A 9,938-nucleotide genomic window follows, 5' to 3' on the forward strand; every position below is an offset into this window, starting at 1 on the left:
TAAGTAAAGCATAATGGGGCCTCTGGCTGAGGCACATGACAAAAGAAACCTGGGTCTCTTGATCAGAATGTAAAAAATCACCTGCCAGGCCCATGCCATTAGAGGAGCAGCTTCTAATGGTTAAGTGTTAAGTCACTGAAATACGGGACTTATTACGAAACTAGTGTTGCTTTATCCATTGTCATTCTTTCTTTACATTTCTTTCAATAATATTTATTGTGGATTGTCTATATCCTGTAAAGACTAGTTCAAGGTAACAAGACTAAGCGAAGTAGAGCTACTGAACTATATTCAGGGTCAATGTAGCAAATAAACAGTTGTAGAAGACATCTGTTTCCATTTTTCTTTTCTTTCCTTTCTGTTCCTTTCATTTCTTTCTTTTCCTTTTATTTACTTTATTTTTTTAAATTTTATTTGACAGAGGGTACACATACTTGCCAGAGAGACAGAAAGCGAGGGAAGCACCCTCAATGCGGCATGGCCGCCCTGCAGTCCTTTCTTCTCCATTTCCCCATCCTGTCAGGCAAGTCAGGTACACGCACATGTACCTGATGTACCTTTCAAGATACAAGGAATGGGATTTGAACCATGCAGTCTGCCATGTGAGATCTGGCTTCCTTAACCACCAGGCCATAGGGCTGCCCCCCCCCTTTTTTTTTAATTGCCATAGGTCACGTGTGCTGGTCAGAGGGAGAGAGTGATCTCTCAATGTGGCTTGTCATTCCTCCATCTTATCAAAATTTGGGGGCATACATGCATGCATGCCAAACATGTTTTTCAAGCCATAGAGGCCAGGATTCAAACTGTGGTCAGTTATGTGGGATCTGGCACCCATTATATGGAGTTTAACCACTGTGCTATGGGGCCAGTCCCAAGACGCCACCTGCTATCTGCTGCCCATCATTCATTCACCTTCCTCCAGAGAACAATCTCTTTACATTTACTAGGAAAACCATCGCTCCACTGAACCCAGCCAAGGGATTTAGATGAGGTTGAGATCCCATAAACATGAGGACCCTAACTTGCTTGGACCAAGCAGTAGTTCAGACAATTGGCTATACCAACAGGCCAGTGACACACACAGGAATGAGGGAGAATTACTGTGTCCTTCTGGCAAAGAAAGAATTTCTCTTCCGCAAAATCTAGTACAAGAGACTCTCTCTCTCAGCCTGGCAACAGTGATGTCAGACTCCAGAACTCCACAACCATCTTGCCATTGGAGGACCTGTGTGAAGCCTGCAAAGGAGGATGCTGCTCTTTGAGGAAAACCTGAGCAAGTGAGAGGACCTTAGCTCGATATCCGGATCAATGATGATTCGACTTCTGGTCTTCTGGACTTCTGAGTTTTGTGAGGCTATTATTTTCTCTCTATCTTTTAAACATGTATGTATGTATATATGAATTAATGTATTTGTTGTGATTTTCAAGATGCCAGGTCTGCGAATCAAACAATGGTTGCCCAAATGGGTGGGAATCCAGCACCTTTAACCACCGTGCCACCCACTGGCCCCTGGGCTATTAGTCTCTTTACCATTCAACCAATTGGAGTTGAGTTTTCAGTACTAAATGATGTAACCTTACCATTCATTCATTCATTCATTCTGAATTTGGGTGAGTCAGATACAAATTGGAGGATGCCAATTTGTATGAACCAAGAAAAACTCAATACTAAAAAGTCGGTATTGAAATGCACATCTTACATTCTGTATTACGCAGATTTTTTTCTTCTCCTCTCACAATTACTAACGCTTCCAAACTGAGCCTAACTGCAGTAGTGTAATCATTCCTACAATCCTCAGCATTCAGTGAGGATTCAAGCTAGACCACTGCTGATTATCAGAGAAATCCATCAAATAGTTCACAGGGACAGCATTTATTGGTACATCCTGTATGGTGATACATACTTATTATGTAAGGTAGAATTATAACCATTTTTTCTAAGGTATTACACTTTCAAGTGTTAGATAGAAAACAAGTATTCCCAGCGCTGGTGATGTTGTCACCCTAAGACCTTTCACCGACTACACTATTCAGCATTTTAGCGGAATCATAGCTCACTCTCCCATGATGTGAGCTTCCACGGCCATTCATTCATTCGCTCATTTGGAAAGTGGGTGGATGAAGATTGATGACTTAGAGAAACATAGAAAACAACAGCCAAAGGAATCCATGATACTGAACATGCCCTTGAACCTACAGCTGCTTTTGTTTGTTTTTTACTCAATCCTTCCTCTTCTTTACTGCCTAGATAAGTCAATACCCTTTAGATGACAAGTGACAAAAAGTCCAGCCCCAAAATAACTTAATTAAAAGAGGGAGAGAACGTATTGGCTCCAGTGACTGAAATATCCTGAGGTAGATCTGGCTTCAAGTGTGATTAAACTTAGGTTCTTAGTACCAGCAGATCATCCCACTCTCCTTCTGTCTCTTGACTCTCGTCTGTGGCCACTCTCAAGAGTGTTTTCTTCACACGGTGGCCCTCGGCATTTATATCCTAACACAGCTTCACATATTTGGTGTTTTAATTTATCATTATTACTATTTTAATTCACCATAGAGCATATGCATTCACCAAAGAGGGGTGGGGGGTAGTGAGAAAGCAAGCCACCAGGTCTGAGACTCAAATTGTGGTTGGCCACGTGGGAGTCCTGGATCCCAACCATCATGCCACCTGCTGGCCCCACAGCTTCAATCTTACAGCAAATCTTCCCCAAAGGCTCTACTTGGCTCAAATGCCCATTTCTAAGCCAACTTCTGTGGCTGAGGTAGATGCAATGCTCTCATTAGCCAGGTGTAATTACTTACACATTTGTTGGAGCACATGGACTGAAAAGGGTACTGCTTCTTAGAAAATGGAATGGACTGGATGGCCGTATCAGCCAGGCCAATTAACTTTAGCTGCTATAACAAGGAAGGCTTAACAATGAGTTGTATTTTTCACTCATTCAAAGTCACATGCAGGGACATTCTTGTTGAGCAGCTCCCTTGGCAGTGCTCCACCAGCCCTGATGCAGGAATCCAGGCTCCTCCCATCTTGGGACTGCTGCTATCCACATTTCATGGTCTCCAAAGTTGTTGTAGAAGGGTTAGTGAGTAGGTGAGGCATAGCTGCTCTCAGCTGCCTTGGCCTCCAAATGACACATCAATCTGTCCTTGCATTCATTGGTGAGAACTTGATCACATGGCCCCATGCAGATGCAAGAGGTGGGGGGATACTACTTAGCTGTGTGCCAAGGAAGAGGAAACAGATTTGTGGCCACCTGGCTGATCTCTGACACAAAAACAAACCCAACCCATATCTAATACATAGCCAGAACTGCCTACAGGCTCTACTCTGGTCAGGCAAATATTGAATCAGGGCCAGCAGGTTTCTGAAATGTAATTCGGTTCCAACCTTTGGCAGATGGGAAGTGAGAAAGTGATCTGGGAAAGGCCATTCCTTCCTCAGGAAAGGAGATAGTACACCATGGATTTTACTACATATTTCAGAAAGGATCAGGAGGCATTCCTCCCTCCTCAGATATCAGAAAACCTTTCCTGCCCTGCCTTTACCACAACATCCAACTTTGCAAAGCTGGCTCTTATCAGTCATGGGAGAAACGTGGTGGATTTATAGTAAATTGGACATGTGTTTAAACCTTATTTTCATCTTTTTTCTAGATTAGGCAAGCAATTATGGGTTCTGAATCTCAGTTTACTTATCTGCCCAGCCTAATAATTCAACAAGCCTTACATTCCTACTTTCATCTTATTTACTACTATAATACCAGTAATACACAGAGAGTTTCAGGGAAGACTGACCATTAGTTCTCTGAGGGTTTCAAGAGTATAATATATATATATATATATCCCAATGTTTCTGTGGTTGGAGCACTAAGACCAAACACAAGTCTCAAAAAAGCTTTATGGAAAATACATGTTATGAAAAAAACTATGCATTAGTTTCACATTTTTTACATGAAAATAACATTCTTTTTTATGAACTTTTTGAAGTTCTGTCATATTCCTTCCACAGAAATCTATATAAGCATTTTTCTTTTTTTGGAAATGCTTTTTTTTAAAAAAAAAAATCATAATTTATTTATTTAATTACATTTGCTATTATTATTATTAAATTTGACCAGAGAGAAAGAAAAAGGGAAAGTGAGAAAGGAAGTTGCCAGGTCCAGGACTCAAACCATAGTCAGCCATGTAGGAATCCAGCGCCCTTAACCACTATGCCACCTACAGGTCCCAGAAATCTATACAAACTTTGAAAGGGAGTGAAAGTGTCCCTGTGTAGAGATTAATTAATCCTGATACAGCAAACATGTAACTCCCATCGTGTACTTGTCCAATTCAGTCGTCACAGCTCCCACTAAAGCTTGGCTAGCTAAGTCAGTGGAGAAATGGAAATAGGCTAGCTCCTGTCTAGGAGGAAGTGGCTCCATTTTTGGAGATAACAGAATTCTAGGTCCTTTATAAGCCCTTGTCTGGTGGACAACCAACTTAGCAGGAGACCTCAACTTGCCATTTCAACAAGTAAAACCTTAACCCTCACTCCTTGGGCCACAGGTACTATGCCCAAAGCTTTAAGCAGATCATCTTGACTGCAAGCATCTGTGTCCTTCCAAAGGAAACTAAGGAAATTGAGCAGTTTGCAAAGTCAAGGCCTTGGCCTAACCTAGCAGAGCCAAATCAGGAGACGAGACTGGTTTCCAGCACTCCCAAGAGCCACCCCAGGGCTGCTCAATGCTGAAGCTTCTCCCCTCCAGAAAGCCCCTCCCCCAGCCTCAGATGGTTTTTCCTTTTTTAATTCTTCAGAACTTTGCTGTTGCTTGGCTCATCCCTCAGATCTTTTCCAAGTACTCAGTCAGCCAATCAACCTGATAATGTGATTTGCTGTTGTCCATGATAGCGCTTCCCAAACAACACATGGTCTTTTACAGAGAGGCCTTTTTGAGGCAAACTACCTGCCTCAACACACACACACAACACACAAACAAACATATCTGAACATCCTGGTGGAGTAAGTTTGGTTGAGAAGCATGGCCATCCCCCCTTAGGGGAGGATTTCTCATTTTCCTTCTATCTCTCTCTGGTGAGTGCAAGCACCCTATGACAAAATCCTAAAGAAAAAAAAAGTTCTTTTTTAAAAGAGAGAGAGAGAAGACTTTTCTCCAAAAAGTTTAGCATTGGCTGAAAAGTCTGCCATACCATCAAGTCAGCCTCAGATCTTTGGGCCATGGGTGATTCTCCAAGGAATATGACCACAGGTACTGTCTGAATTCCCACCAGAGTGTATTAAGCTTCTGGGTATGGAGGATTATCATTGTAATATTGGGTCATAGGAAAAATCATGACATATTTATGTGTCATGACTATTCCGATGACCCAACACTTTCATCATTTTGTGCATTTGCTCATCAGGTTACATAAAAGGTCATTATGAAGATTTTAAAATTGCATTTGAAAATTTCTGAGAGGAGGTCTTCATGTTATTTGTTCACACTTATAGAAACATTATGGTTTTATTTTCCTAATACCAGTTTTCTGTTGTTGTTTTGCTTTTTTAATGAAAGACAGAGAGTTGGTGAGGAAGGGAGAAAGAGGCATCAGTGTCTCACCATGTCACAATCCTCCCACCCCAAACTCCTGGTGAACTAGGACCACAGGCACATACCACATGTCCAGCCTATTTAGGTTGGGTTGGGAATCAAATCCAGGCCTCCCATGCAGCCTCAACCACTGCACAGTGGTGCCTTCTGTGTATCACTGTGGCTAGGCCACAATACCAACTTGTTAATGAAACTTCTATTTTTTCCCTTCTATTACCTTTAAGCTGACCTTCAGTGATGGACTCATAAAGTGTGTCTGAAATGTGGAAAGTTAAAGCTGAAAAACCATATGTTCATTCCACCCTGGGTTACTCTAATACTCTGGCTTCTGCAGTATTACTACAAGGACAGAGATATCTGCTCAAGATCCTGTCTGATGGGCTATAATATAGGGCTTACTAAGAAAATATTTAAGGGAACACTTCCTGGAGGAACTTACCACACTCCCACGGGCCCTAGATCTTGATGATTTGCACCCCAGAATAGATCACCACACATACCTCACAGCTGCCTGCTTGCAGTTCCAGTCGCACCTGGCTCTTACTTGCATTTCACAAACACTCACATACTGGGAACTTGTCTTAGAAACAGACCACTTAAATGTCTACCAGGCTGCCCAGAGAGAAGGCTCTGGAGCTGAGGCTGCCCATGCAGAGAGCTGAGTCCTCGTTTCTGTCCATGTGACAAAGGATGGAATCAGTATCTGTTTGGCCCTCCTCACCTCTCCCCTGAGACAGCTCATGGAGCAGAGAGCCCTGAGCCCTGGGTGGAAAGTCAGGGACCGAGGACCCTACCAAGAACCAGAAGTAGAGTGATCTTCTTCGAGCCACTGCCACTGCCTCAGTTCTCAGTTTCCTTGCTTGCAAACTGAGGTAGAGTGGGGAGTTTAGTCTAAATTCAGCTCAATCTTTCTGCTGTTAGGAGGTGGTGAGGGGAGGTCTTCCCTTCCCAGAAACACATGCAAGGTTGGATCATCCCCCTAGAAAAACATACAGAGACCCAAAATGTCGTGTAGCATTGACGGCCTGGGAGTATCAGTTTAAGAACTCCCAAGGAAGGTACCTTCAAAACTTCCTAGTAAAATGACAGCAAAGTAAATAAGTGATTCTTCTTTCCAGAAATCATGAGGTCATCCTTGAGTCTTTTCTTTCTCACCTCATCTCCCCATCCCCACATCTAATTCACTGTGATTTTCTGTCCATGTTAATGACACAAGACAGACTCAAAGGGTCTGTTCCCCTCCCCTTCCCCACTCCCCAACTCCTCTCCTAGTCCATGGGGCCATGTGTCTCTTCTGCAGAGGCCTCTCACTGTGGCCTCCTGCAATCAGCAGTCTCCCATGGCCCTGCAAGATGAGGCTCCAGCTTGATCTTCCATCAGTACTTGAGGGCCCCCAGCCTCACCCTCTTCTCTCTGTTCCTTGCATTCTCCAAACTGATTTCTTAAGGTCCCCCCTGCTCAGTCACTCTACCCAGAACTTCACATAGATGTAGGGTCTCAGCTCAAATGTCTCCTTCCTGGAAAAGTCACCGACAGTGTCTGGCCTGCCCGTCTCCTGTCTTGGTGTCATCACAGCACTTGCCCTTGACTGGAATGACCCAGTTCATGTACTCCATCCTCCTTTATTTTGTCTGCTTCTCTCCTCTCCTTCTCCCCCTTCTGCCACCAAAATGTCAGTGCCACCAGAGCAGGGGCCTGGCAATGGTGGCTGCTTACTATGTATCTGAATTATTAGGTTATCAGAAAAGTCATGATGTATTTTTTCTGTTTTTCTATGCAAAAATGCATCATGACTTTTCTGACAACCCAATAGTCGCATAAAATAAGATCAATGGTTAAATAATTCCTTTGGCATTGTATAATAAAACTAACAGACTAGCTCCTGGTTTTTAAAATATTTTAATTGATTCTCATGAAGACATTAGTAGAATGTCATGCATTTTGCCCCTAGAATTTATTTCTCCAGATTAAATTACTCATATTCCTCTGAGCTTTCTCACCAGCCTGATTCTAGTCCTGTTAATCACTTTCCAGGGCTTTCCCTGGGCACTCTCCAATTTCTTCTCATCCTCCTAAGAAACTGCATAACTTGTCCTTATCAGGACCCACAGTGAACCTACAGAAGAGGGAGAACAGTAAAACTACCTGGTAGAAGATGTGGATTTCTGGCCCATCCTCTATGGAGCAGTCAGTAGTATACCGAGCTGGGACCCACATGCCTACAGGAGTTTGAGTTCCCATCCTAGTTGGCCTGAAAATACGCCGAGTACACAAACATGCCCAGGATCCTGGCAGGCTGGAGGCCCGCATGAAGCAGACTACAACATGGCCAAACCTTATGGAGGGTTCTGCTCTCTGTCTCTCTATTTCTCTCTTGCGAATTTTGTGGGGGGATAAAAAGAGGATAGGTTTTCTAAGCAGGTGTAGAATCAGATGTCACCACCTTCCAATTCAGTAACCTTGCAGAGGCACTTTCTCAGCCTTGGTTTCCTCCTCTGTAAAGCAGGGATAACAGACACGTCTCACAGAGCGGTCAGTTGTAAAGTCTCAAGGACCATTCTCTGACAGACACCTAACACAGACCCTGATGCACAATATAAACCCAGTAGATTACATGTACTTACTCCTAAGTAAGCTAAAACTAAAACCACTTTCTGTAAGTAGGGGAGCCACAAGAGGTAACCGCAGCACACACGAGTCGCACTATATGATGTCAGGTTTTGTAGAGGAAAAGGGGTTACTTATTAAAACCTGAATAAAGCCAGGGGGCATGAAATACTACCCACAGACCTTCCTGGAGGTGCGTGCATGACACAGACCGCACTGATTCCTGTGTACCTGGTCAAGTAAGCGGAACCCCCAACAGCAGCCAGTGCAGGGGCAAAAGGTGAAGCTGCCTGGGGGTTTGGTGGGAGGTGAGCTGATGCAGGAGATGCCCAGAGTTTCCCACCCCAGGATTTCCATATGCAGATCGATTGCTCCCCAGCCCTGGAAGAGTGGCAGATGCTTGGCTGAGCTGCCTTCTGAGGCACCAGGATCCCCTGGAGGACACTGTGGAAGCCACGCTTGTTAATGAAGGGCCTCAGAGGCCCTATTTGGGAAGAGATTCATCAGGGGATACACGAGCTCCAAATTCGGAAAGACTAATTTCGGAAGTCATATATTTAGACTGCACACTTCCCCGATGACATAGCACAACGGGGCCCGCTCTGAGGGCCCTCTAGCACTGCTGGGCGTAGGCCACCCACACAGCAGAATACTAAAGCAGATGCGAAAAGAGATGAATTGGGGCTGACCCAGTAGTGCAGTGGTTGGGTGCTGTGCACTGGGAATCAGGTCTGACATGGGCCTCAATGGTTCAAGTCCCAGTGCTAGTACCTTGAAAAACATTCCAGGCATGTGTACCCGTGTGCCCCAAATCCTGATGGGGTGGAGAAATGGAGGAAAAGGAATGTGGTGTAACCGAGGGGTTCTTGCTCTCTCCCTCTCTGTTTGGTGAGTGCATATATCTTTTGGCAACAAAGAAAAAAGGATGAATTGAATCCCTGTGTTTTGACAGATGTCCAAAATGTTATGGAAAATGGAATTATAGTACAAGCTTATTTCTGTGTAAATAAATGCTGAAATCCATGCACAGTTGTTTTCATAATACATGTTTTCCATGAACTTGTTGAAAATCCCCTTCTATATGATCTAGTGACAAAAGCAAGGTGTAAAATCTTCTTTAGAATATGGGTCAGGGAGAAGCTTACCTCTCTTCTCCCTTCTTCACCCTGCAGCAAAGCTTCCCTTGTCTGTTTATGCCAACTCAGTCTCCCCAGGAGGGCTGGCCAACTTCTGCAGCTGTGTCCTAGAGAGAAGGATGTGGCGGAAGTGCCTGAGGTCTCCTAGGTCTCAGACTGCCTATTCCAGGGGCTCCTGCCATCTTGCAGACCCTCCTCTGGGCTTCTGGTCTCCAGGTAGAAAACAGGCAAGAAGCAAGCCCATACTATTCTCTCTGTGGTCTGGCTCCTCGTCCTGCATCAAGAGGGTGGGTCAGGCCAGCCAGCGATGAGCCTGACTGTCTTCCAATCAAGGTGCCATTCTGACTTGCCCCTAAGACAACTGCTCTGATCCAATCAATTCCAGAGAATTGTCAAAACTATAAAAGTCAAAAAGAAGAGAAGTAGTATGGAGAAGAGACTCAACAAATGAGCCTAAACATTTTCTAGCCCTGCGCTTCTGTGCAAGCTCTTTCCATGAGTGTAGGCTAGCTACCAACTTGTTTTCAGTCCTAAGCATAAGATAAAGACATGCCATTTGGGGATCAGGTTACACCACGTAATAATGCCATCCTGCAGA

General features: G+C 44.1%; 1 long non-coding RNA gene across 2 annotated transcripts in view; it reads right to left on the reverse strand.

Moving 5' to 3' along the window:
* The window catches only part of LOC102487341 (uncharacterized), a 100,869-nt gene that overhangs the window by 66,279 nt on the left and 24,652 nt on the right, over window positions 1-9,938 (reverse strand). Inside the window, exon 4 of one of the 2 annotated variants that reach the window (XR_003548503.1) lies at window positions 9,358-9,447. The exons of the other annotated variant lie outside the window; for it this stretch is intronic. This is a non-coding gene — a long non-coding RNA (uncharacterized LOC102487341). Of the gene's footprint in view, window positions 1-9,357; window positions 9,448-9,938 lie in introns of those variants that run through there. 2 annotated transcript variants of the gene reach the window in all.

Source organism: Tupaia chinensis, unplaced genomic scaffold, assembly GCF_000334495.1.
Source record: "Tupaia chinensis unplaced genomic scaffold, TupChi_1.0 Scaffold000091_1, whole genome shotgun sequence".
NCBI lineage: Eukaryota > Metazoa > Chordata > Mammalia > Scandentia > Tupaiidae > Tupaia > Tupaia belangeri.